The sequence below is a fragment of the Pinus tabuliformis genome, chromosome 5_1, assembly GCF_031772625.1.
Source record: "Pinus tabuliformis cultivar Carrire ecotype Pingquan chromosome 5_1, CPIR1, whole genome shotgun sequence".
NCBI classification, from domain to species: Eukaryota; Viridiplantae; Streptophyta; class Pinopsida; order Pinales; family Pinaceae; genus Pinus; species Pinus tabuliformis.
This window is the reverse complement of record NC_142305.1, coordinates 907,552,277-907,562,653: the sequence shown is the minus strand read 5'-3', so window position 1 is coordinate 907,562,653 and position 10,377 is coordinate 907,552,277.

Here is a 10,377-nt window from a genome sequence, read left to right as displayed (position 1 = left end):
TCACTGAGGGTGGCCAACCATTAGATTTCCTGGAATTCAGATTCAGTTGGTCAAATAGGTACCTCAGTACACTGTGGTCGCTCATCATTACAAAATTCCTGCCAAGAAGATAATGTCTCCACATGTTCAAGTATTGAATAATAGTTGCCAACTCAAGATCATGAGTCACATAGTTTTCTCATTCTCATTCATTTTCCTGGACTCATAACACACCACATGTCCATCCTACATCGAAACTCCACCAAGTCCTCTCATGCGGGCATCTATACACGCCACAAACTCTTTATCTGGATCTTCAATTTTAAGAACTGGAGCATTTGTCAACAACTGCTTTAGCTGCTCAAAACTTGTTGCACATTCCTATGTCCATTCAAATTTATTCCCTTTTGTCTGCAAATATGTAATGGGATATGCAATGCATGAGAATTTCCTGATGAATGATCTGATTTCATCCATATTCTTAGGAGTTTCCCACTCCATGATAGACCTTATCTTTTCTGGATCTACTTCCATGCTTTCCTTGGAAACAACATGTCCCAAGTAATGCACCTTTGTCTGAAAGAAACTACACTTGCTAAGCTTGGTATACAACTGATGCTCTCTTAGTAATCTTAACACTGATGCTAAATGCTCGGCATGCTCTTCCTCATTCTTAGAATATATCAAGATGTCATCAATGAATACAATAAAAAAATTGTCCAGATAAGGACGCAACACACTATTCATCAAGCATATAAAAGTAGTTTGATCATTAGTCAAACCGAAAGGAACTACAACAAACTCATAATTCCCATACCTGGTCTTGAATGTAGTCTTGTATATGTCCTCTTCTTTGATGCATACCTGATGGTATCCTGATCTTAGATGAATCTTCAAGAAAAATGCTACTCCCTTCAGCTGATCAAACAAATAATTAATCCTTGGAAATGGGTACATGTTCTTGATCGTTATCTTGTTCAACTACCTGTAATCAATGCACAACCTAAGAGTACCATCCTTCTTCTTCACGAACAATACTGATGCACCCCAAGGCGATACACTTGGCCTACTGTATCCCTTATCAAGCATTTCCTTCAATTGCAACTTCAACTCTACCAAATCTAGAGTGCTCATCTTGTAAGGTGCCTTTGTTGCCCCTGCAACCAACTCAATAGAAAAGTCCACTTCCTTGTGGGGAGGAAACTCTAGAATCTCTGTCGGAAACACATCCTGAAATTTCTGTAATATAGGGTACCTCTTGAATATTTTTTCATCCTCGACATCCTTACCCTTGTCACTGAAAATATGAACTGCAAACATCACACACCCTTTCCTGCAACTGTGCTTAGCCTACATAGCAGTGACCTTCCTCATTGATATAGGTTTCTTCTTGCCCTGCAAGATTCTATTTTCCCCATTATCATCCAGGAACTCAATATCCTTGTCATAACAATCTACTTTGGTCTTGTAAAGTTACAACCAATCCATACCCAAAAGCATACTATATGATCCCAGTGACAGTACTTTCAGATGTGCTGTTGTAGGCATACCATTAAGCTCAAATGCACAAGCTCTTACCCAGTGATGAACCCTCTTCTTAATACCTGTATCTAATTGAACCAACCAATAATTTGCATGCACTTATTTTCTCAAGCCACACTTATCCACTAGGTAAGGATTAACATAACTATAATTAGATCCAAGATCAATCAAAATAGAAACAAATTAACCATAAACCTTACCTTCCATCTCAATAATGGATGCCTAGTGATATGCTTGCTTGTTGTCCACAACTGCATAAATATGAGTATTGCTATGACCAACATCCCCAAATGTTCTTGCCTGCTAAGCACTATAGATCTGAGGCCTACCACCTTGGTACAATGGAAAATCCTTCTTGCAGTGATCTTTTCCACTTATCCAAAATTACAACCTTCCCCTACCATCGCCTCCGTTCTGCTACTTTCCAGGCTACGACCTGTGTCCCTTCTCAACTGCATTGAAATTCTTGTAAGGAACCACATTTTCTTTCTCTCCTGCATCTTGAGGTCTTCCTTGCTTCGGTGGCCACTTCCCTTTAACTTTCTCATTTTCTTTCAAGTCACACTTAGGCTCAACTTTGTGCTTTGACTGCTCATAACAATGCTTTAGCTTCTTGATGACTTCCTCCAATGATCTGGGTTCTTCAAACTCAATTCGGTCTCTAAATGATATTCACAGCCCACTGATGAATCTTTGAATCTTAGCCTTCATCCTTGAGATAAGGAACATACCTCAACAACTCTAGGAACCTACTAGTATACTCAACATCTTCATAGAACCCATCTGCAACTCATAAAACTCCTTAGCTCTATCATCATAATACCTCTCTGATAGGTAGTTCTTCTTGAAGATTCTCTCAAACTCATCCCAAATCAACTCTTCTTCCTGAATTCCCTTGACATTATTCACATATTCCCACCAAATATCTACTTTCCCTTTGACATTGAAGGTGGTTATCCTGTCTTTCATGTTCTCTGAATAGCTATGAAATCTAAATAATTTCTTCATTCCAAGCAATCATGCCTCTACATCTTCTAACTTATTCATCTCTCCATCGAATGAAGGAAGCTTGACTTTCTTGAAATCCTCAGGAAAGTAGTCACCCCTCCTATAAGGATGATGATGTTGATGACTATGATGATGTCTCCTTGATGAGGAACTAGAAATATTCCCATACATACCAATCCTCCTGTCAGGTGTATCCAGTGATTTTCCACCTCTGACTGTATCCCCTTTATCCAACCTATACTAAAACTGAGACCTACTGCCATACGATCCATTGTATTTTTCTTCCTACTCTTGGATGACCCTCAACTGTCTCTGTCTTTGCAACTATGACAAGCTCTGAAGAATCGCTGCATTGACCTCTACCTGCTTCTCCTAACCCCTTGTAATTCTTTCTTGAGCCTCAATCAACTTTTCATTATTCTCTTTGCAACTTCTAATATTTTCCCTCAAAATCCTAAATGTATATGCCATACTAGGAGAATGCTCTCCTCCTTTTTACCTAACTGATATGTAGGGAGACTCACGGGAATTGTAGTCTACCATTTTTCTCATCATATTTGCTTCTCTTCTTCTTGCAAGTGTACCATGTCAGATAAACCAAATAGATACCAAATCAAATCCATATGCCATTGATGTTTAGGAGAGCCTTATCTCATCTGCAAGATCATTCCACATTAGTGTGATACATAGATAGTCATAATCATATCAATATAAAAACATCATTCATGACCATACCAATTGTACACCGTGACCCCATGCATGACAACCATAACCATGACAACACTAGAATTTACCCAAAGAGAGTGTAACCCACTCTGATACCACCATGTAACCCACCTCCTCCCACATTTACCCGCTTTCACCATCTTGCCCCGGTAAACATGAGCTCAGGGTTGCTATGATAAGACTCAAGCTCCTATGTGACCTTAAGGAAATGGAGTCAAGAACTTAAGACTTTAGTGACTTCCGTCAGCTGCTACAAGACCTCAAGGAGAAACCCAACCTATCCAAGTGTCCAACCCATGAGATAACTCTCTTTTCATTGCCCTAGAGCCTCAGCCTCTCCCTCACCAAGGAATGCAAGCGACTGTAAGCCTATAATTTCTCCTATAGGCCTTCCTGCTAGAGATTGTGGACATTTTCAATCAGTTCTATGCCATCGACCCTGAATTCTGAGCCACTTTTTTAGGGCCAGGATTCAAGCCTCTTCCCAAAAATTAGTGAAACTTCTAGAAATTATAAATGACATACAAACAAAGTTTATAAACCAAAACTTGAACCAAGACTTGACCTGACCCCTCCCAACCAGGACTGACATTTTGTAAAACACATGGTAAACATGCAACCTATAGGTCATGAATCCAAATCTGAACATAAGTATCTAAAAACTTATCTGAGGTTAAACAAGAAGGACCAATGCCTTCTCACAGTATTTGTGATATCACCAATTAGTTCATTCATTCATTCACCAAATATCCATTAATGGAAATGTGATAAGATCCATACTTAGATATGTCAATTAACCATGCTTATAACCAACATATAACCAGATAAATAACAATGATAGAACAACCATTAAAACCACATAATAACAAGTACATTTACTCATCAAAAGAAAGAGGAACTTAGCTCTTATTAACCATATGAAAAAACCAACCAAGTCAGGGACTTCAATGTACCACTCGACCATAGATTGGGCTCAACAAAATATTTCTTTTAGCCAGTCACCCCCATGCCATATTCCAAGAATGAATGTGAGATCTCATGGGATAAACCAATCCATAAACAAATAAGAGAATCTAGAGTTTAAACCACCTCCACCCTCACCATATCATGATCTCACCTAAACTAGTCCCAAGATCACAAAACCAAATCAAGCTTGGATGCCTCAAAATTTCTTCACCATCCCTTGATGAATTTTCCTTTCTCCACCCACCTATTGAGGGCTTCTTGGAGAGAACCATCTCCACCCTAAAACCTTGGTATTTTCTTGAGACCACCTCACCCAGATCCAAAACCTTTCAGAAATCCAAAGCTAAATCAAGAAAGAATCCCATCACACCATGGCTATCTGGAAATGGAAAGGAAAGGCTAAAACCATTGTAAAAACCTGACAAAATCCATGCCACTTACAACAATGAAACCAAAATACACACATACATATTCCATGCATGCCAAAACCAATGAGGAAATCATACATGAAATCTGTTACCTGAAGTATTCTTGCTGAAGCTGCCTAATACAACCTTTCCTTGCTTGATTCTTACTTCCTTTCCCTTCCTTGTCCTTCATTTTTTTCCTTGTCCTTCCTTTGCTTGCTTGCTTCTCCTTATCCTCTTGGTGTTCTTCTCCTCACTGAGACTAATTCCAAAAAAAAACTGACAAAAAGCTACCAACTGATGCTTTGATGTCTTTTTATTCTTGATGCTTCTAATTTCTTCATTTCCCCATTATTTTCCTTAATTTTCCTCACATGCAACCTATGACCTTTCACCTAAATTTTATCCTAATTTCATAAAAAATATGCCAATTAATGCCTCTTTTCCTTTTCAAAGCCTTTTCCATTACCTTTGCAAATTTCCCCTTAGCCATAAACACAACAAGTGATGGCCACTAGGATATTTTTCCCAACATTCAGCTTGGAATAAGTGTCCCATGACCTTGGTATTATTTTTCCTTTATTAACTTTTATTACATGAACTTTTGACCCAGGGTTGTTACATACACGATGCCATAAGACTGTAGGCATCGACGTAGGGGGAGGGGTCGTTAAGCCCTGGCCCCGGTTTTATCGACGGCCATACAACCAAAACTTACAGTGGAGGGGGGCAGACTGGGTGGCACCTGGTCCATGATGGACCATGGTACCATGATCCATAATGTAACCAATGGCCAAGACAAGAGTAGTTGGAGTGGCGGGGGTAGGCAGTTAGCCCTGCCCCCGGGCCACATGGCACTCAATGTGACCTTGACCCGATGCTTCAGGGTTATTGGTATAATTAAACAGGAAACAAATTGCATAAATTTTGGTAGGAATCCCACAGATCCAGGCGAAAAGGTGAAATTCATAGGATGATTAGCCAAAATTTGCAGATTTGTAGAATAGTTAGTATAATTTGCTCAAGGAGGCATATCTTGCTCATTTTTCAACCTTTTTGAGCTCAAGAAGAGCCTAGATAGGGGTTTTTGAGCATTCTGAATCCATTGAAAACACTATTTTTTTCATTTTGAGCGATGTAAATTGATGTAATGTAATATTTGAGCATATAATTGAAGAGGCCCAACATTTGAAGCTAGACCCAGAGACATAACCCAATTGGGGTGAACTTTGTTATCAAATTGTTATTTTGTGTTGTTGTTTATGGTTCATTTTTCTTTGTTTTATTTATGCAAACCAAGTTTTAAAACACTAAGTTTTTGTGCTTTTGGAACTTGATGCGTTTTCCACAAGACCTAAACTTACTTGAAATTTTTTAATCAACCATCAAGTTTTTAATTTCAGATCAGTTTGGTATCATAGCATGGTTGTTTTGAAGGTTTGACTGTGTTTGCAAGTGTTTTGTTGATGCTTACAAGGTTAAATTTGAAAAGAGGAGGAGTGATTGAAGAACCAAATCCTCAAATTGGTTCAAGGAGGTCACAAACTCCTCAAACTTCACTAGTCATGGCACATGAAGAATGACATGAGATGAGGTATGGGGATGAGAGAGATTTCAGAAAGGCTCTCTTGACATTTTTGAGATGGTGAGAGTTTTAAATGAAGAGAGGAAAACAAGGTTACATGGAGAGAGTTTGAATAAACCAAAAGGTAATAGTGGTGATGGGATCAAGTCTCCACCTCCACATCCTCCTTCACCTCCATCTTCACCTTCATCCTCATCTCCTTCATCTCCTTCACATACTCCTCCAAGATCTCCAAAAGGACATGCTAAGTCTCCTTTGATAAAGCTTAATGTCAAGTTTGAATTTCCTATGTATAATGGGGAAGTAAATGCTGAAAAGTTGGATAATTGGGTTCGTCATATTGAAGTCTATTGTGGGATTCAAAGGATTAAGGATGATGTGACCAACATCCAACTTGTTTCTCTTTGTTTGGGAAGTGCATATATCATCTGGTTGGATGCTAGTGTTGATTTTTGTGTAGCTTGGGAGGTACTCCAAGCCCTAGTATTCGAGGGTTGGAGATCAAAGCACCACAATTAGGCTTGTGGGCTTAGAACCCAAGCCTGGGGTTTTGCACCCATATATGTTTGGGCAAAAACCGTGACGAGTCTTTGACATGTGATGGATGAGTATGATAGCTCTCGGTGAGACAATTCTAACACAATGAGAATCATCCAATTCTAAGTTGTCATTGAGGAGTTATGAATCTTGGAAGTCATATGTTGGAGTTGTGACTTATGTTTAAGGTTTTCCTAAGGATATTTTAGGCATGTGATAGTTGGACAGCCCCCAGAACATGATGTTTTGGAGTCCCCCTCTTCAGTATAAATAGAGGGTGAATGTGAAGGCTTAACTCATCCATTGTGCAACACAAATGCATAAGAAGAGAGTTTGGATTTCACTACCTTAGCCACAACATGAAAAGGACAGGACAATGAGGGATAGAAGATTGTTTTGGGAATCTTTGAGGAGGCCAAGGTGCTGTCTTGAGGGCCACAGTCTTGATATTGAATGCTGAGGGTGAGGGGGCTATTTTAGGATGTTTCTGAAGGGTGGACAATCCTCCTAAGAGGTTGTCATAGGCCTAGTGAAGGACCTGTAGGATGCCGTAACTATTTTGGAGAGACATGTCTCTTTGTTGGGCTTCAAACTGCCCTAAAGGAGCATTATGGAGGGAATCATCCTATTAAAGGAAAACCACAACAAGGGGAAGCAATTATAGGCTAGTTTAAGGGATCTTAGGAACTTTGGTTGGGTGCCCTAACTAGTCCAGAATTGTAGCAGTCAAGGTACCCTAAAATAGTGAGCTAGTGCACACATTTTGGAGTGCATCTTGTGTGTGTTGGGTTAAGAAAGTGACTAGATTTGGATCAGTTTGATGGGCAGCTTGTAGGAGGCCTTAGGAGTTGTTTGGAGGAGCCCACGTGGATTTTTGGGAGGCCTACCAAGCAGCCAAGGTGACAACATGCACATCAGATTGGAAGGCAAGAGGACAACAACAAGGAGTGTTGCATATGTTCCCTTGGTTGATGAGTTGATGGTGTCCTAGGAGAGGACAAGTTGTTGGTGCCTAGATTTGTGCAATAGATCCTCTATTGTAGAGAAAAGAGTAGATTGGTGGAGTCTAGGGGTAGCCATGTGTAAGGGTATCCTTAATGTGGGGATGACCTAACTAGGTACAAATGTTACAACATGGACTTGGTCTCTCATGGACTGTTGGAGGGCAGCGTGAGAGAAGATCAAGTGTGGATGTGATTGGGAACTTATGTTTTGTTGGAGGATAGCGTGATAGTGTCTAAGTTGGAGACCAGTGAGAAACACGTTGATGGACAAATATAGTTGCGAGAGAGGCAGTTGTTGAGCTCAAGGGTTGATGAACCAGAGGAGCAGGTTGTGGAGCCCAAGAATTGTGTGTGGAGAAGGACTTCTACAAAAGATGATGGGCAGTCCTCCTTGCCCGTTTTCATTGAGGGAGATGGACATATTAGAGTGATAGGTGGCAGCCTTTCGTGCCCTATGTTGGTCTTCATCGGTGTAGCACATGAAGACTATAGTGGGCTGAAGTTCCTGAGTAGCCAAGGAGAAACAATGGGCAGATCGAGAGTTGTTCACAAGTGGAGATGTGAACAACTCAATAGGAGTCTAGATGCATTGTGGCCTTGATGGACAAAGGCACATCTAGAGAGAAGTCTGGATAGCGAATATTTAGTGTTCTAATGGACTTGGAGCATTGATAGAGGCCGGAGTTGTAGATCAGGAGCTGTATGACCAAGTATGTGCAGGGTACGACCGAAAGGAGTTGTGAGTGCATGCTACATCAACCAGATGGTTAGAGTATCTTATTGAGGGTAGATTGGTTATCGATGGACTAACACTAAGCCCTATTTTGTATCTTGTACTAGTGGATGTATGAGGGCCATTATCCATGGTAGAGAGCCCTAGACTGTTGTATTATATCAATTGGATTAATATAATGAAGTTGGGTTGAAAAATTTAAAAATTTGTTTATATTTGTGCATATGTGATTTACTGCTTTATATTTCCGTTGTACAAAGTAGTTTATGGTTGAGATTCTTGGTTTGGTACCATCAATGATTTTAAGACTAACATAGACCCAAGGTCGTGGAAATTCAACATGGTATCAGAGCGTGGCTGAGCTACTTTGAGGGATAGTGAATCAGAGTATGCACAACAAAGCAACAGAAAGGGCGTTGTGGGTGTCTAGATCATGGAGCAGAGGGTTCAAATGTGGACATGGAGATGTGGTATTGACAAGTTACATGGCGATATGGGTTGGGATTTCTGATGGATTGGTGGTGATCTTGGTGAACAAAAATTTGTTGTAGGAAAGATTGCTGATCATGGATTTTGTTGATTTGTAATGGATGGTTGTGAGATTAGGTTGATCAAGATAGCTTCATATGATGGACTACAGGTTGGTAGGATAGAGTCTTCATCGGATTGTGATGTTTCATATCCGAGATTGGTAGGATTTGCACAAGTGGTATTTGATCCTAGAGGATGAGTGCTTGTAGGACTGAGCCAGTGGAGATCGTGTAGGCTCAGAGGAAGCAAACCTATGGAGGTTTGGGATCTTCAGATTTGGATGTGATGAGGCAGAGGCACTACCAAGATTTTTGGATTCATCTATAGGGGATGATGCAGTGATGGATGCCATATGGGTTAGTGCAGTCGCTAGATGATGATGGTTACTTCGTAGTCTTGGAAGTACCTCCCTCACTAAGAGGGAGTGTTGATTTTTGTGTAGCATGGGAGGTACTCCAAGCCCTAGTATTCGAGGGTTGGAGGTCAATGCACCATAAGTAGGCTTGTGGGCTTAGAACCCAAGACTGAGGTTTTGCACCCATAGATGTTTGGGCCAAAACCATGATGATTCTTCAACATGTGATGGATGAGGATGATAGATCTCGGTGAGACAATTTTAATGTAATGAGAATCATCCGATTCCGAGTTGTCGTTGAGGAGTTATGAATTTTTGAAGTATTATGTTGGGGTTGTGACTTATGTTTAAGGTCAGCCTAGGGATATTTTAGGCATGTGACAATTGGACAACCCCTAGAACATGATGTTTTGGAGCCCCTCTCTTTAGTATAATAGAGGGTGAATGTGAAGGCTTAACTCATCCATTGTGCAACAAAAATACACAAGAAGAGAATTCAGGTTTCTCTGCCCTAGCCACAATAAGCCAAGGACAGGACAATGAGCGATAGAAGATTGTTTTAGGCATCATTGAGGAGGCCAAGGTGCTATCTTGAGGGCTGCAGTCATGATATTGAAGATTGAGGGTGAGGGGACTGTTTTAGGGCCTTGCTAAAGAGTGGAAAACCCTCCTAAGAGGTTGCCACAAGCCTAATGAAGGACCTGTACGATGCCGCAACTATTTTGGGGAGACAGGTCTATGCGTTGGGCTTGAAATTACCCTACAAAAGCAGTGTGGAGGGAAACATCTTATTGGACTGCAACCGCAGCAAGGGAAAGCAATTTTGGGTTAGTTTGAGGGTTGTTAGGGATTGTGGTTGGGTGCTCTAACCAGTCCAGAATTGTAGCAACCAAGGTACCCTAAAACATTGAGCTAGTGCACACATTTTGGAGTGCATCATGTGTGTGTTGGGTAAAGAAAGTGATCATATTTGGATCAATTTGATGGGAAGCTTGTAGGAGGTC